The sequence below is a fragment of the Antechinus flavipes genome, chromosome 3, assembly GCF_016432865.1.
Source record: "Antechinus flavipes isolate AdamAnt ecotype Samford, QLD, Australia chromosome 3, AdamAnt_v2, whole genome shotgun sequence".
NCBI lineage: Eukaryota > Metazoa > Chordata > Mammalia > Dasyuromorphia > Dasyuridae > Antechinus > Antechinus flavipes.
Genome location: NC_067400.1, coordinates 25,778,658 through 25,797,155, shown reverse-complemented (window position 1 = coordinate 25,797,155; position 18,498 = coordinate 25,778,658). Strand labels below are relative to the sequence as shown.

The 18,498-nt window shown below is 37.7% G+C and overlaps 1 pseudogene; it reads left to right on the top strand.

Annotated features, from left to right (window-relative positions):
• The first annotated feature begins 3,777 nt into the window (after positions 1-3,777).
• On the top strand, positions 3,778-11,865 carry LOC127556982 (peptidyl-prolyl cis-trans isomerase-like 4; annotated as a pseudogene).
• The last annotated feature ends 6,633 nt before the right edge of the window (positions 11,866-18,498 follow it).

Sequence of the window (18,498 nt, the reverse complement as noted above, 5' to 3'; positions counted from 1 at the left end):
GTGAAATTTTCCCTATATTAGAATATATAAATCTGAATGGTGTATTGGGTCCTCTTCTTTTCTTCTTCTCCCCTCTTTTTATCATTGGTCAATAAAATTTGAGCATTGAACTGGTCCCTATTTTTATGACATCCAAACTCATTAAGGAATTATTTTCCCTGATATCTCTGAATGGTCAATGGGTCTTTCTTTAGACATAAACTGAGTCCTCCATCAATTTTTGACAATTGCACTTATTCAGAGAGGTAGGGATGGAACTGGTCAGTATTAGGTCAGTGTCACAAAGTAAGGGACAATGAAAGAACCTATTAGCTCCCAAGAGGGATTGTCTTACATCAAAGAATTGTCACAAAAGAACCACAATAAAAACAGCTGAGATGTAAAGATTAGCTAAAGCTATTGAATCCAATACAAATTAAGACAAAATAATATAAATATATACTATAAAGAATTGACTAGGTAGAAAAATCACAAAATGAATCTGGTGAAAGCAATCTAATTAAAACAGCATATACTTTAACAATCAGTAATTTGGATGAGAAGTTTGACATAAAATGTAATTAATATGTTAGAAAACATGGTTCCAGCTTGAGAAGGCCAAAGGCCTGTATACTTCACAGTGGCAAGGATTTTATAATAAAATCTTTATTTTTTACTCATATTCCTACATCCCCTCTTAGACCTGTAAGGCTTCTCTTCCCCAGCTTCTTTCTTTATACATTTCTGGGTTACCATGGTGCCTTTACTCCTGATTTCTCATTTTATCCTGGATCACCATATTTGAGATGGGAATTAGAAGCTTGGATGATGAAAAATAGCCTAGGTAGAGTTAGGAAAGGAGGAGGGAAATCAATATCCATGACTGTTTTAAAAGTGATAAACTGTTACATTAACCTCCATGAAATGCATATAGAGATTCCATAATGATGCATTACTTATTGATCTTGAATCATTTTCAGTTTTGCAATGTTTATTATATAAGACATGAATCCCTATTTCATTAAAAATCAGCTCAAGGGAAATATCCTGATTTCTTCATTTGGTTATATTGGCTATTGCTCAAATGAAACAGATCATCTCATAAGTTTAAACATCTTTTTTTTTCTTATCCAGACTTTTTCATTCTGATAGTTTTCTTTGGTAGCCTAGAAAGATAATGTGCCTTTTAACTGGGTACCTTGTTCTCTAAGGAGATCATGACTTCATTGAACTTCAGCTTGATCAGACTATATGTGAATTAGAATATGCAAATTCATTTTTTAGAAAGGACACTGATTAGTGGGAGAGCATGCAGAAAAGGACTACCAAGATGATGATGTACATTAAGTTCCTGAAAAATAAGGTTGAATGAACTATGGATGAGGAAGAAAAAACCTGGATAGGAGTCAGGGAGGAAGTCGATTTGTGATCGTGCAGTGGTTTTTTTAGTCATGTAGAACTCCTCATGAACCCATTTGGGGTTTTCTTGGCAGTGAGACTGAAGTCATTTTCCATTTCCTTCTCCCAGTTCATTTTACAGATGAGGAAACTGAGGCTAGCAAATCACCTAGGGTCATACAGCTGGGAAGAGTCTGATTCCAGATAGGAATGCAGGAAAGTGAATTTTTCTAGCTTCAATCCTGGTACTCTATTCACTGGACCACTTACTTGCCATAAGAAGCTGATAGTTAACAGGTAATCATGGGGATTAGGGATGAAACTTATTCTATATGGCCACAGAGGACAAAACTAAAAAAGCACTGATAGAAGCTGCAGAAAAGCAGATTTGACTTTGATGTAACCAAAAGGCCCTGGATGACTTGAGAAAGAAATGGCAAATCACTGTAGTATCTTTACCAAGAAAATCCTAGATAGGGCCTTAAAGACTAGACTAGAGCACTGAACACAAAACAATAGAAGAATGGGTTGCTCAGGAGAAAGTAGATTTACCCTCTCCCATGGTCTTCAATGGAAGGTTGGTTGACCACATATTGCCTTGTTGGACAAATTGTAGAGGGTATTCTTAATTAGCTAAAGGTTGGACTAGATGGTCTCTGAGGTCCCTTTCAGTTCTCGAATTCTGGGATTTTATTCCCATATTGCAGTCAACAAGCATTTAATTTTATTATGTCCCAGACATTATATTAAATAATGGGAATACAAAGGAAGGCAAGAGGTATTCTTGAAACCAAGTGAGGGAGATGACATACATGTAAATGTCCTTTCAGAGTTGGTTGAGAGGTAAACTGAGAAGAAAAACAATAGCAATGGTGGTGGGGAGATCAGAAAAGGCCTCTTGCAGGAGATACAACTTGATTTCAGTTTACAGATGAGGAAATTGAGGCAAATGGGATTAAGTGACTTGTTCAGGATCACACAGCTAGTAAGTATCTGAGGGCAGATTTGAACTCAGAAAGATGAGCCTTCTGCTTCCTAGCCAGTGCTCTCATTTTGCCCCTCAATAAAATCAACAATTTCAGAGAAAAAACAATGGCAGGGGATGGTGGGGAGATCAGAGAAGGCCTCCTGTAGGATGTATAATTTACTCTGTGTCTTGCATAATGCAGGGGAATCCAATAGGCAGAGAATTCCAGGCACCAGGGCTCCTGATAATAAAATAATGGAGATGGGAGATGGGGGGTTGTGTTTGAGGAAATGCAAGCAGGCCAATAAGGCTAGATACATTAACAGAAAATTAAAGTATAAAAAGGGGGGTAGAAAAGGAATAGATTGGAAAGGACTTTAAAAGCTAAGAAAGGATTTCATATCTGATCCTGGATATATAAAGAGCCATAGGAGGCTATTGACTAGGAGAGGGGAGATAGTCACACCTGAACTTTAGGAAGATCATTCCGGATTTTAAATAGGAGTGACGTCATTACTAGCATGTCGTTTTTGCCCAATGAAAGCCCCATTCGTGGGAAAATTCTCTTAACTTAAATGTCACATAACTCACAGGCAAATAAAAGAACTATAGAGCCAGTAGCACTTATAAAGATGAGTTTTGACTCTCTTTGTAAAAACAGTGTGCTGACATCCCTTCCAAAATCAGTCCTACTGCAAACATGGCAATAAAGTATGTTTTTTAGATTTTGAAATGTAAAAAAAGCAATCACAAGTCAGCCAGCAGGCAAGTAGAATGAATTTTGGTTGGCGGGGGGAGGAAGGCAAGAGGCTTTAAATAAATAAGGGGGAAAAAATCTTTGCTGGAAATGTCATCTTAGAAAGGCTGTTGATCATTCCCATCTTCTGGTTGATGACTTCCTATGAAATATGTATTAATCTCTTCAAGCCCAGCTATGCACACAGCATCATGGCATATTTATTTTCCTAGGATGGGCTACTCCATTTTAATTTCTGTGGCAGTTTTATTGAGGCTTCTTGGGTCTGTCTTGGAAATGATTCTACTCTCTATTGCTCAGATCATTGCATGATACAATTCAATCTATTCTGCCAGAGGATTTAAAATGCTGGGACAGTTTTCAATTATCATTGAAGGTAAGACTTGGGCTTGGGATGTTGTACTCACTGCAGGTGGAAGGCAGACTAATCCCCAGCAAGTGTCCAAAGCATTTATATTCAGTTTGTCCCTGAATGATAGCCTTTGGGGCTTTACTCACTTGGACCAGAGCTCAAAGAGTTACTTGTCCTTTCCCTTCAGTACAGAAGATGAGCTACAACTAGGTTTTAGAATCGTTCGGCTCTATGTGGCCCTTTTAAATAAAGTAAAGGCAAATAGATTTACAGAATCTAGATAATCAGTCCTGTTAAGAATCTGTCCTACAGATTCTAAGTATCATGTGTCAGATGATACCTAAGCTCTACAGGTATCATGTGTCAGAGGTCGATTATGAATCCAGGTTTTCCATTACCTCTTGCTACTGCTCCTTAGGAGGCACAGATACATTGTTTATCATCATCATCATCATCATCATCATCATGATGTTCATTGTAATAACATTGTATAATACAGTAGTAATAATAATAACAATGGGAAGATCCAATAAGATCATCTATGGAAAGTACTTTGTAAGAGCCAAGAACTAGACAAGCGTAATCTATTAGCTAACATTGAATTTCAGCTCATGTTCACAATAACTCTAAAGTAAATGATATCATTAGGTTCCTTTTACAGATGAGAAAACTGAGGTTGAGTGATTTGTCCTGTGGTCCCTGACGAGGTATTCAGACTCATTGCTTTTTGACCCCATGTTCTACATTCTGTTCACTATGTCTCCCAACTTCCCAACAAGAGAGAATATAAATTTATTGCCTGGCCTCTAATTGATGGAGCCTCTGGTTTGCTTGTGTGCCACTGGAGGAGATTGGGATCCATTTTTCTCAATTTTGCTGCTTCTTGTTGCTATGGCTCTGGGATTAGGAAAACAAAGAATGTTAGATCTGATGGCAGAGGACCTACTATCCGGTTCTTAAAGAACCTACTATGTGCTGACCATTGTGCTAAGTGACTTACTTTCTTATGACTTTAGGCATCTCATTTCATTTCTCTGGGCCTGGGTTGTTGTTGTTGTTTTGGTTGTTGTTTTTAAATCTACAGAATAAAAGGGTTGGACTAGAAAAGCCTTGAAGTTCCTCCCAATTGAAATATAGATACCCCTCTTATTTTTTTTTAATTCAAATGCTATCGCTGCCATTGATTTCCATGTAACTCTGGACAAAAGGCTAGACTTCTTCGGTTGTCATTCCCCAGTCCCTCAGCCATAAAAGGGGTAGACATACTATTTAATCTCTCCCTTCCCCTCCATGAGGTTGTGGAATTATTGGGAGGCTGAAATGATGTCAATGATATAAAAACATTTACCAGACTGTAAATTCAGAGCCAGGCGCTTATTTAGGACTATTTGATGCTCATTGTTTTTCTGAATGCCAGCAATAAGGACCACGATCTGTCTTTGTCCAAATGGGCTGTCATTTTGTTCCATTTCCTTTAGTGGGTTCATCTATTGTTCTTCCATCCTTACAGTAATAAAGCTAGCTGGCATTCATTTAGCACTGCAACATTTAGAATGTGGGTTATTTTGCATATATCAGTACATGTGGGTGCTATAGCAACTTTGTGAGAGAGACCACTATCAGTCTGATTATCTTTACAAATGGAGAATCTGAGGTTTGAAGAATTAAAATCCAAATCCAAAGGTGGGATTTGAAATCAGTTCTATCCAAGTTCAGTATGCTATTCATTATGCCTCACCACCTTTCATTCTTGTTTTATGCTGCATTTACCATCTCATCACATGTTTGATTGCATCCAATGCATCAATCACAGAATTTCTCATTGGACACATGCCCCTCCTGACAATTGCAGAAAGAATATACACAAAGGTCAGAGAGACACAGAGACGCAGACGTAGAAAGACAGACACAGAGACAGAGGGACACAGAAACAGAGACGCAGACATAGAAAGACAGACACAGAGACAGAGAGACACAGAAACAGAGACGCAGACATAGACAGAGAGACGCAGACATAGACAGAGAGACGCAGACATAGACAGAGAGACGCAGAGACGCAGAGACGCAGAGACAGAGAAAGGGAGACACACACAGAGACAGAGAGACAGAGACAGAGAAAGGGAGACACACACAGAGACAGAGAGACAGAGACAGAGAAAGGGAGACACACACAGAGACAGAGAGACAGAGACAGAGACAGAGACAGAGACAGAGAAAGGGAGACACACAGAGACAGAGACAGAGACAGAGAGGGAGACAGAGACAGAGACAGAGACAGAGACAGAGACAGAGAGGGAGACACACACAGAGACAGAGAGAGAGAGAGACAGAGACAGACACACCATAGACATTTAACAAATGTAGTTAAATTTTTTGACTAAAATTTCTGATTATATTTAGAAGTTTTGATTTATGGATTACTGGTATTAGTTTTGCTTTTCTAATTTTTTGAGCACATATAATTCAAATCAAAGAGGCAACATTTCCTAATGGTTAAAGAGCTATCCATTAAATCATGAAAATAAGAGTTCAAATATTCCTTTTTACCTTCATTCATTCTATGACAATGGATAAATCCATGTTCCCGGAAAAACTTGAGAGAGGAAGAGGGAGAGAGATGTTTCTATGTGTGTGGGTGTTTGCATGTTTGTGTATGTATCACACCTTTACACATACATATATACATAGATAATTTCTATTATCTATGAACTATTATCATTTTGAGAACGCTAATATTTTTTGAAGCAGAAATGTTTTGTTTGAGCAAGTCTAGGCTGTTTCTGGAATTAGTACAGGGTGTCTCAATTTCAGCGCAGTAAAATCATGGTAAAACTCAAGGGAACCCTATAATAAACCATTGTGGAGATACTAGTTACATAGTTTTGAGCATTTTGAAGGAAAAAAAGTAGTATCTTGGGGGGAAGGACTTTCTGTACCAAGAGTTTCTTAGAGATGAAATCACAGATCTGAAGCAAAAACAAATAAAAATGAAAAAGAAAATTTACAAATCTTCAAACTGTGCTGTGATTGTAGCTGAGGCTTGAAAGAAATTCAACTAAGTAAGAAAAATCATACTTTAAAGGGAAAGAATATAAGAGGAAAATAAAATTACGATCAATTGTATTAGTTCAGTTTTTTTTTTTTGGTTAATGACATTATTAAGGGAGACAAGGAAGGGGGCCACTAATGAAAAACTTGGCAGGCTTTCACCTTTTTTATGTGTCAAAAGAATGATTTCTCTACTAGGCTAATCATCATTTTCTCTATTATTGTTCCACATTCACTGACTTCTTAAAACATTTCCATGATTTCAGAGATGGGAAAAACCTTAGAGGTCATCTAATTTATCTCCTTTCATTTTATAATTTTGTTGCCTTTAACAGAGGCTCATCGAGAGATGTGATATGCTCGGATTCACAAGGGTTACTACACAGTAGTGATGGTGATAGAATTAGAGACCTGTAACCAGAAAGGAGAGGAGAACTGTCTAACAAACTTATTCATTTTACAAGGATAGAATATGAGACCTGCAAAGATAAGTTGTGGGAGTTCAAGTGTTGGGTTCTTGTTCTTCTTTAAAATAACCAGAAAGGAGAGGAGAACTGTCTAACAAACTTATTCATTTTACAAGGATAGAATATGAGACCTGCAAAGATAAGTTGTGGGAGTTCAAGTGTTGGGTTCTTGTTCTTCTTTAAAATATTATAAAAGTTCTCTCTGGGTGCCTTCCCTGGAATCAGGATTTTGTCGGTCCCTGTTCGGGAGCCAAAATGTTGTGATCTAGTTCAGATGGATCTGAATCTGTTCTTGTTCTTCTCAAAACACAGCCGGTTTAGCTTAGAGCCCTCCGAATATCTCCAAATCCAAAGGTTCTGTCCTTTAGCCTCTGCCTCTGCTTTCTTCAGCCTCCAACCAGCACAGAGATGGAATGAATCTCTTGTCTCCTTCACTTGGGGCTCGGCTAGCTTTCTGGTGAGTCTTTCAGACCAGCTTGGTCTCAGTGGGGGGCGTGCAGGAGCCCAGCCACCTACCACAGTGGTGTGAGTTCTCCCAAAGTGCTCTGTGTCTGCACCAGAGTGCTCCTCTTCAATGCAGCTGAACTCTCTTCTGCGACCAACCAGCCAAGTGGAATATATTCTCTCTTGCCTTGCCTCGGAGAGAGGGCTTCTGGCGTAACTCCGCTGAAATCTCGACTTGTAGCTTCTTCACTCTGAAAAACTTCTTTGACTGGCCCATTGAAGCTCTATTTATGCTCTTTCAAGAGAGGGATTGTGGGTTTTCTCCCATAGTGCTCTCTGGCCCAAAGAGCTTCAAGGGAGGTGTGAACTCATAAAGTTACAAAGTTTACTTTGTGAAACTCCCATACTTGTGAACTCCAATGAGTAAAGGTGTGAACACAAGCCTTGTATTAATTAGTTCTACTTAGTACCTTGTTTCAGGTTCTGCCCAAAACATCTTCTTGTAAGATTAGATCAACTCTAATTAGTTAGCAGTTTGTAAGGATTCCAACAATAAGTGACTTGCCCAAGTTCACAAAGGTAATAATTAGCAGGACTGGGATTTGAACCTGACTCCAGTTCTAGAGTACAAATCCTAAGCCCAATGACTATTATACAATAAAGGGTGTTGAGCTTTACTTTATCCCCTCCCCCTTCTTTTTCTTCTCTTCTTCCTGTTTCTTTTGTCTCCCTCTCTCCCTTCTCTTTCTTCTTTTTCCCCTTATCTCTATCTTTCCTCCTCTTTTTTTGAAGAACATTTTAAATACATACCATTGAACCAAATTGTTCATTTTCCAAGATACATGGAATAAAAGATTTAGAAAACATGGAGATCAAGCAGAGAAAAGCAAAATAATATGAAAATTGAATTATTGAATGAATAAATGAAAGTGAACATGTTAAGCATTCACTATGTTCTAAATACTGTGCTACATACTGAACATAAAAAAGAAAATATTAGATATTTCTCACTCTCAAAAAGTTCACCCTCTAATTAAGATAGACAACACACATAAGAATTATCCACTTCAGGCAGAGCAGTTGGAAAAGACTAGAAGTCTTATGAGGGGAAGCATCAGGGAGACTCAGTAGGGCCAATTTTTATGGTTATCACAATAGGTTAGATGTCATTGTTGAAGGTCTATGAGTAGATAAGACATTATCTGGCATTATTCCTGGCATCCTACAGGCTACTAGAGTTCTTCTGTGGATGTTTTCATGGAACCTACATCTGATGAATTTATATTCCAGTAATTTTATTCACAAAAAGTAATTATTTAATTTGCTCTACTATAGAAAGTAGAAAATTAACTATAGTAACAATAGCAGAATAGAAACTTTTACAAAAACTATTTCTATCTGAACTCTAATTAAAAGAGAGAACTTGATAATCATAGTTTACATTTGGATAGACCTTTAGGTTTATCAAAAGCACAACAAATCTGTGAGGAAAGTATATAAGAAATATAAATTCTATCCATAATTTAAAGAAGAGAAGGACAAACATCTATTCCATAATTAGTAATATAGTTCAACCCAATGTAATCTAACTACAAATACAAATCACCCACTCTGTTCAAGACAATGTCTTAGACCCAGGAGGTATGAACTCCCCCAAAAATAAAAACTTAGCAAATTAACATTTTTCCCAAAGAGAAATGAGATAAGTAAAAGAGACAGGATGTGAAGCCATATAACTTCCCATTCATTGTTTGCTCTCGTCATCCAAGTTCACCAAAGTAATTTCAACAAACTTCATGTTAAGTGTCTTTCTCAATTTAGATAATTGTTGGAGACCTTTTCTCCTTGTTATTCATCACTGGCTCTATTTCCAGTAAGTCTTATTGAAGAGATATTTTGTGTCAGCACTGGAAAAACTCCCATCTTGACCTCTGCCTTCTTTCTAGATTTTGGAGAGGGTAATTATGGACTGCATTTTATTTGCCCAGGATAGTTATATGAAGAAAAAAGTGAGAAGGTTCCTCCAACTATTTTTGTGGGTATTGTTTTTGCCCTGACTCCAGTCCAGTTCTTCAAATAACTACAAAGGAGATTTGACTAAATTCAAATTTCTGCATCAAACTAAAAACCGAGTACATTTTCCTTCCGTATTAAGGCAAATGAAAGGTCATATGCTTGGTGCCCTTTGGCACAGAGAGAAGAGGGCAGGCAAAGCTATTTCCCTCAATTCTCAACATATAACCACCAGCTGATTGTACACTAGTAATCTTTGGATTTGCAGTTAGTATTGAGCATAGATGTTTTGGAAAACTAGCTAGCCCACAGAATTTTTTTGGGGGGCATCTTTCCCAATATATCAGGATGAAAGAATGAACAACAAGGTCTGTATTAAGTGATTTCTATATTCTGGGCAAAGAATAAAACAGCATGCTAATGAAATTCATCTCTCATCCAGATCTTAGGAGGTTCTGAATATGCTGCTGCATTAAGGGGAGAGCTGATGCCCATTTGGCTGACAGACTGTCAAGCATGACATTGTGTACATAGAGAAAAATCTCAAACCTGATTGGGAGAAGTCTCAGTATGACACTACATTTGCATGTAAGACATTAATATTTGCCAGCTCCAGGGTTCACAGAGAGAGACACAGAGACAGAACAGTTCACATAATCTTATACAAGAAAGTCAGTCCCTGCCTTCAAGGAGTTTATATTCCAAAAGGGAAGGTAGAAGTGAAGAATGAGCTAGGGGATGAAAGGACAAGAGTCCTAGGTTAGGTTTATGGGTAGAAAGTGTTTAAGGAATCAAAGATCGAGCTAGAAAACATGAAAACTCACCCTGCTGAACCAGTGCTGCAGGGACAGGATTCTAGTTGGTATTGGGAAGGAGATCCAGCCTAATTGCAATTGGTGTGATTTGGAGAAGATCAAGACATACATATTCATTCTTTCACTCACCCATTCATTTAATAAATGGGGAGTGCCAGGATATACAAGGCACTGATAAATATTCTCTGGAGAGATATCCACAGCAGAAAGATTGTTATACAAAAGAGTTAAGGCACTTGAGTTTTCTTGGAATAAGCCTACATAAGAAAATTGGAGAAATTTTGTGAATATAACTATTGGGACTTTTCCAATTTTATTAATGGTTTAAGGATTGGTATCCTAGCTCTCTTTGCAGAGGCAAATCTGGACATGATTTCAGAAAGATGTGGACTGTACAGGTCATATAACCTCTATATACCTAAAGCAATTTTGTAGGATTTATCAAAGTTGTAGACAGTTGTAATCTGTATTACTAGTAAAAGTTCACCAAGCCAAAAAATCCCATAGATCCTATACATATATTTTCTTTTAAATTCATACTAGAAAACATGCCCTTAGAGAAAGCACGATATGTAAAATCCTCTCTCCCCCAAAAAGATATCAGATTCTTATGACCATAAGATTAAATCCAGATTACTTTGATAGAGTGTATAGAGTATGGTGAAGTAACAGAAGGATGTAATCAAGAAAATTAATAAGACTTTTACTGATAAACCCTTTGTACTTTATCAAGATATTGGAATAAATAATATAGTGATTTTAGACTATCAATCAATGGCTCAGCTGACTTACCAATTCTTGATTGACCAAAAGAATCAACCAAAGAGCAACTTGACAATGGAGCAGACAAAGAAATCAAAGATATCAAAGTGAAGGTCATTTGAAGAATTTGAATAATAGACAAAAAGGAGGCAAAAACTCAATTTAGCTATTCTTTTAGAAATGGTGGGAAATTTACCTAATACAGATATCAAACCTCCAGCACACATTTGTGTGCAAATTGAATCTAATGACCACAGGTGAAGATCTGAAAATAATATTCTCAAGATTCGGTCTAACAAACAGCTGTAATGTCATTTGTGACCGGAAGACAGAAGAGTCCTATTGTTCAATGTTTATTGAATTTGAAAAGGAATATTATGAAAAAGCTTTTTTCAAAATGGATAATGTGCTTGTAGATAACAGAATACACATAGATTTTAGCCAATCTGTGAAATAGAGAGGGAAAGGTGGAAAATACACCAAGAATGACTTCAAGGAATATGATAAGAACCAGGAAAAATCTTCAAAATTTGCTCTCAAAGAAAAATTAAAACCCAAACAGGATACAAAATATGATTTTGTGACGGAAGGAGCCACAAAAGACGTGTAATCAGTTCATTCACACGCAAATAAAAAAACATAAGAAGTAAATACAGCACAGCTCTGAAGAGAATTATACAATAGTAAAAAATTCTCAGGATTCCAACGGGGCATGTTGTCAGAAGAGATATGAAGAAGAGTGTTGTAAGGAGAAGTGAAAGAGTGAAAAAAAGGAAAGACCTCAAAGCCGCAGCTGTGGCCACAGCTGCGGTTGATCTCAGGATAAAGATGTCTATCATGGTAACAGTAAGTCTAAACACTGAAAAGAGCTCTGTGAAAAGAGAAAGGGATAAAAAGAGACACAAAAGCAAAAGTCTAAAGAAAGATCTAAGACAGATTAAGGAAATGCATCAGAAAATGGCTTCTAAATTTTCTCTATTGTGACATCATGCTAATGATGAACTCATACAGACCAGAATCAGAGTAGTCAGAGACTATTCTTATCTTTTACTTGCTTAAATCTTTCACTAGAAATATAGACATTTTCAATTAATGCAAAATGTACAAGCAATGAAAATCTCATGAAAAGATCTTAACATTTAAAACAAAGCAAAAAACAACCTGTTAATAAATTAATACCTTGTCTCTGGACCTCAACTCTCACTTGTGAAATGAATGTATTGCACTGGAATGCCTAGTAAGATCTCTTTCAACTATGATCCTTTAATCTTTGATCTAAATATGATAATCTCTTCAATATTCAAGGTCTGAACAAATGCTTGTTAACTGACTAGCAAGCTGGAAACCCTTAGGTGTATATATAAAGGACTATTAACTTTCCATATTCACTATGTTTCAAAATAATAATGGAGGAAGCGAAGCAGTTGACTACAAATTGACCCATGGTGGCTGAAAAGCCGGGACAAGACTATGGCCTTTCAGGAAGGCAGCCTTTTAAGTCTTCCAGAACTACTGGCATCATTGTTCCTGTCTACCTGGTGTGTTCTTCTCCCACTGTTTTTCATATTTCTCCTTTGTTCTTCCTTTCCAAAAACTAGATGAAGCAGGCGTATATGTAGGTGGAATTTCTAGGATTCAGATTTGCCTATCTGCCCAAAGTGCTCGGATAGGATCAAATGGCATTATCTGTGAAAACAAGAGGGCTTCCAGCAAAGAAATTTCTTTCTCACTTACAGAGAGCTCTCTATGCTTAGATGTAACAATGCAAACTTAAAAGCATACCTCCCAAAACCAAGCCCATGCTGCATGGTTTTAAGTATTGGGAATATCCATCTATAGGTAGGGAATCAAGTGAAATACTGTGAACTTAATTATCACCCAAATCTGGATTGATTCTAAAGGAATTTAGCCCTATAGGAAGTGGGTTCTTGGAAGAAGAGATCAATTGTAAAGATATTTAGTCCTTTCATTAATAAGGTTATAAATGAGGTTATAAATGAGTACTGAACTTGGGCTCAGAATAGGTTGGTGTTCATCTCTTGCCTTAGACACTTAACTAGCAACATGACTCGTCAAATCATTAGACTTTTGCCAGGTTTGATTTCCTCACTGGGGATAATAGTAGCACTTATCTCAGTGTTGGGAAGAATGGTACCTTAGTTAATTGTTCCCAGAAGATATGACAAGTGGTAAAAACTATAAGCACCAAATGAATTTTCCCCATAAGGAACACATCTTCAGTCTTCAGCCTAATCATTTCTCCCCACCCAATACCCCAAAAGGGTCAGAAGGGGTTCCAGTGGTGGCAAAAGAAGCCAATCCATCCAGGCTCCTTACTTCTTGACCCAACTAGCTTTCTGAGAGGAACCAGAAGTTTTGTATTCTCCCTTCACCCTATATGGTATGTGGAAGCAGAAACTGTGGTGCTGTATTCTTTGATGCTCACATCTGGCCTCTGCCCTGGGCTTGAGGTTTCCAGCAGTCCTGGGTCTACTATAACCCTCACCCACTCCCCACTGTAGCCTCTGTCTGGGCTCCCACTGCTGCTTCTTATGCTACTTCTGTAGGCCACTCTATGACCTTTCCACAACTACTATTTGGGGAACCAGAAGAACATATGCAGCCATCTACAGGAACTGTCCTGTGACCTGCCCTGTAATGTGCACACCCTCTGCATCCCATGATGCTCCAATCTGACAGTCTGGCATATGGCTACCTTTGTGGGGAGGAGCTACGAAGGGCAAGAGCAATGGTGACAAGTACTGGAAGCACTTCTGTCCAATCTCACTTCTCTACTGCTCAACAAAGACAGCAATTAAGTGGGATGAGTGCCAAGGAAGCAAGTGCTGGAACATTTTTTTTCTCAAAATACATTGAATATTGAATTTGGTAAGTTTCAAAGCAGACCAGTTTCAATGTGCCATTGTATTTTCAAAGTGTTTGCAGTGTTTAAGTTGCCATATAAATATTGATTCCTTCTTCTTCATCATCAAAGGAATGAATTTTAGAGACTGATTATGTCACTTTCCTCATTTTGTAGGTGGTGCTAACCAAGATTCAGACAGACTAGATAAATGTATCCCAAGATTCTCAGCTAGTCATTGAAATGGAATTATAAGCTACAAATAAATAGAGATTGATCTGTCAACTTTATTTTTACCTCAGTGACTAGCTCAGTGCTTGGAAGATAGTAGATGCTTAATAAATGTTTGGTGATTGGTTGGTCATGCAAGGCTTAGAAATATAAGGGACCTTAATGAATCCAAACCTTTCATTTCACAAATAGGAAACCTCAAGCCCAATGATAAAATGGCTTGTTCAAGGTCTCCTTGAATGACAGAGGCAGGATCTGAAACCAGGTCCCCTTATTTGAATCAATTTTCTTTCCATTGGTTCAAGTATTCTTTTGTTCATAGTGATTTCTCTGTCACTTATAACTTCACGTTCTAATCTCATGCAGATTCACCCCCCCCACTTCATCCCTTTGCTTCCCATTAATAATATAGTGTCGTATTAATATGCTATTTTTGCTTGTTTGTTTGAGATACCCAAATAATTTTTGGATCCTGCCTGGATCTTTTATTTTATTTCTCATATTTAGTAACATTTCTTAGACTCGACTTCTAATCAAATGCTCTTTGTCTGCAGATATTTATCTATGGAATTTTGTGATTTTCATTTTTATTTTTAGAAGGCCATCCTGAGACCATCACATCTCTGGATAATTCAGAATAATTAGCAGTTTGATATAGGAATGCTGAGAGAGCTGAAGACAAGCAGCAACTAAACCACAGTAATACCAACAAGGTTTGAATTCACAATATGGCTTTCTATTTTCTTTGTCTGGCAAGAGTAATAACTCCCCCTGCAGTATGCTATAGCTCTAGAAAGAAGACCAAATCTGGCAAAAAGGCAGCTGGTACAGTGGAGAGAATTCTGCATCTGGGTTCAAATTCTTCTCATGGCACTTTTTGTACCTATGTTATCTGGTACAAGTCATTTTACTTTTATGGTCCTTAGTTTTCTCTTCTGTAAAATAAGGGGACTAAATTTAGATAGCCCCACAGATCCCTTCAAGGTCAACTCTTTGATCTTATGAGTACTAGTTTATCCCTTCCTGCAGCTACTCTCCTTGTGACTGCTGCCAATCTCTTTACATCTAAAAATTTACCCCATGAGCTTTTGGATTCATGAGAGTCCCTTTCTGATGGTTCCAAACCCTGAAATCTTTTCTTTCTTAGCCACTGGAAACTGGCATGTTTTGCCAAGAGAAACAACTATGGCCTCCCACATCTTTAACCTCCTCAACCACCATGGCCTTTGTCTTTAGTCTACCTCAACTTTTCACTGAAAGCACCAGATGGGTTATCTTGGTAGCACAGTGGATAAACCACTGGGCTTGGTGTCAAGACCCGAGTTCTGATTAAACCTCAGGCACTTCATGTTTACTAGGTGTATTACCCTGGACAAGTCTCAACCCCAATTACTTCCTTCCCCAAAATAAAGAAAAAACCCATCAGACTTTAATTCTCATTCCCCAGATCCCACACACACATTGTGCCAAATGTTAATCCCTCTCCTCTCTATCCCATCAGTTCAAATAAATTTTCCTAGCTGCTGGAATTGCTGACTGCAGCTTTGAGTCAAGGACATGCCATCTCCAATTCCACTCTGCTTGTCCATACAATTGCACACTTAATTTTACGATTGCCCTTTGAAAAATTCCAAAGTGAACAGCTGGGACATTTTGCATCCAATGAAAAGGAATACAGATAAGCTCGGTGTACACCTGCATGAGTCAAATCCTAATGCATCTGGCCCTGAAGCTAATTAGAAACTTTGTTTCCTGATGACAATTAGCCTTTGGAAATATCGGGGCACACTGAACCTGTTTAGTCGTGTAATGACAGGCAATTAGTTATAATTGTCCGACTCGGGGAGGGAGAAGTAATAATAGGAAGGAGATGACTGCTAGAGGAATTGAAATAAGTTTATGTTAATTAAAAACACGGCAAAGGGAATTTATTTTAGGAATCTTCAAACTTGCCAATTTCTGTGCGTGGAAAAAACATACTTTATTTGTTAAGCATAGCTAATGCTGGAAAGTCAGGAAATTATGCTTTTTGATCAGGATCCTAAGTTAAAAGCAGAAAGAGACCTTAATCCACCAGTCCATTCCATATTTTACACATTGTATAGCTCTTGGTGAAGGGGATTGTTGACCTCTAATGATCTTCTTATATACTTTTCCCTTTGATCTAGTGTATTTTTTTTTGGATATTTTCATTCAGAATTCCAAGGAACCCTTAGGACTCTGGGTCTGGGAATACCCATCACTGAATGGTTGTGATAACTGACTGTAACTATTCTGTCATAAGGAGCTGTCTGCAATCTATTATCTCTGCACATTTATCATTACTTTTTTTAATAGTGGTTCTTCCTTGTTCACTGTCTCTTACTTATGGAAAACCAGGATGGTCTATGTAATATTACTTGTATGTAGTTGTTCTATGCTTCAAGATTTGGGGAGTGGAATGACAGGGTCTTGCATTAAAAGCAGGATGGGATGTCATTGTTCATCTAGTCCATCTCTTCAGTTTACTGAAGATCACAGAACCATTGATTCAGAGCATTGATTCAGGACATCAGAAATCATTCAATGCAACTCTCAGATTTTGCAGGCAAAGAAGTGGAGAACCAAATTGCCCTCAGTTGGGACCCAATCCATTGACTTTCAGCCTAGTATTATTTCCATAGTATTTTTGAGCAGAAAAGATGGTGATTAGGGAATTAAAAGGAACTGGATATAAGGTGCTAGTGTGAACAAAAGCCATGTCATGCATGCCTTTGTGTCAGCCTATGTTCTAATGAAAAGGTTGAACAATAAGAGATAAAAATTTCCATTTTCCATTAAGAACAAAAACAAAAAAAGTATCAAAAGAGGATAGATTTGGAGTTATAAAAGACGACAAGGACCTTGAGTCCAACCATGTCATTTTTTTTCAGACGATGAAAATGCAGTTCAAAGTAGTTAAAGTAGTTAAATGAGTTGCATTAGTTGCAATAGTGAACCAGTTAGTTACTATTGGAAGCAGGATTTGACTAAATGTCTTCCTGGCTCCAAATCCAGTGACCAATCTACTACATCACACTGCCTGTTAAGTTCATTTTAGATAGATGTCTTTAAATAGAGAGCTGCCATCTATCACAAGAAGTAAAATGGACAATTTTGATGGCATGAAACTAAAAAGGCTGTGCATAAATAAAACCAATGAATCCAAAACTAGAAGGAAAGCAGGAAAATGGAAGGAGAGTATTAATAGATCACTCAGAAAACCATGTCATCCTGTTCTAGATCACCAGGAAAACATGTCTCTGTGTTCTAGATTGCCCAGAGTACGTAGCAGTCTGTTCTAGGTCACCTTGCAAATAATGTCTCTATGTTCTAGATCAGCCAGAAAACATGTTTTCCTGTTCTAGATCACTCAGAATTTAAGCATGGTTAATGTGGGAAAGTCAGAAAATTGTTTTTTTTTTTTTAATCAGGATCTGAATGGGATCATAGGTTAAAATCTGTTCTAGATCACTTCTGATGACATGGCTGGATTGGTCAAAAAAGCATGTTTTTCTGATCCAAGATTACTTGGAATAAGTGTCTTCCTGATCACTCAGAAAGATTATTTTCTGTTCTAGATCATGTGGAAAACATGGCTTCTTGTTTTAGATTACCTAGTAAAGTGACTTCCTATTCTGGATAACCTGGAAAAAAGATCTTTTTAGATCACCCAAGAAAGGATGACTTCCTGTTCTAGATCACCAGGAAAATGTGCCTTTTTCTTTTAGATCACCCCAGAATGTTTGTCCTCCCATTCTAAACCACCAGGAAAAGTTTTCTCAGTGTTCTAGATCCCTTCAGAAACAGAGTGGTTTCCTGTTCTAGATCACCTGGGAAAATGTGGCTTCCTGTTTCAAATTGCACCAGAATGGATGACTTCTTGTTATAGATAAAGCATGCTTTTGTGATCCAAGATCACTTGGAATAAGTATCTTCCTGATTACTTGGAAAAATAGCTTCCTGTTCTAGGTCACACGGAATACATGGCTTCCTGTTATAGATCACCAGGAGAACATGTCTTCCTGTTCTATATAGCCCCAGAATGGATGGCTTCCTGTTCTGGATCACCCAAGAAATGTGATTTGCTGTTCTAGGTCATGCCAGAAAGGAACATTCCTGTTCTAGATCACCAGGAAAAAGTATCTTCCACCATCACCAGAAAAGTACCTTTTCTATATAACACCATAAAGGGTGACCTTCTGTTTTAGACCACCAGGAAAATGTCTTCCTGTTCTAAATCACCCTGGATTACATATTTTGTCTGTAACGACTAAGTGAAATAAGTGTACCAGTGAAATGAAACAATGGGTTTATATAGAGCAGAAAATACAAACATCCTGGGTCTGGGCTAAGCCACAATCACCTGGTAATGAAGAAAAAT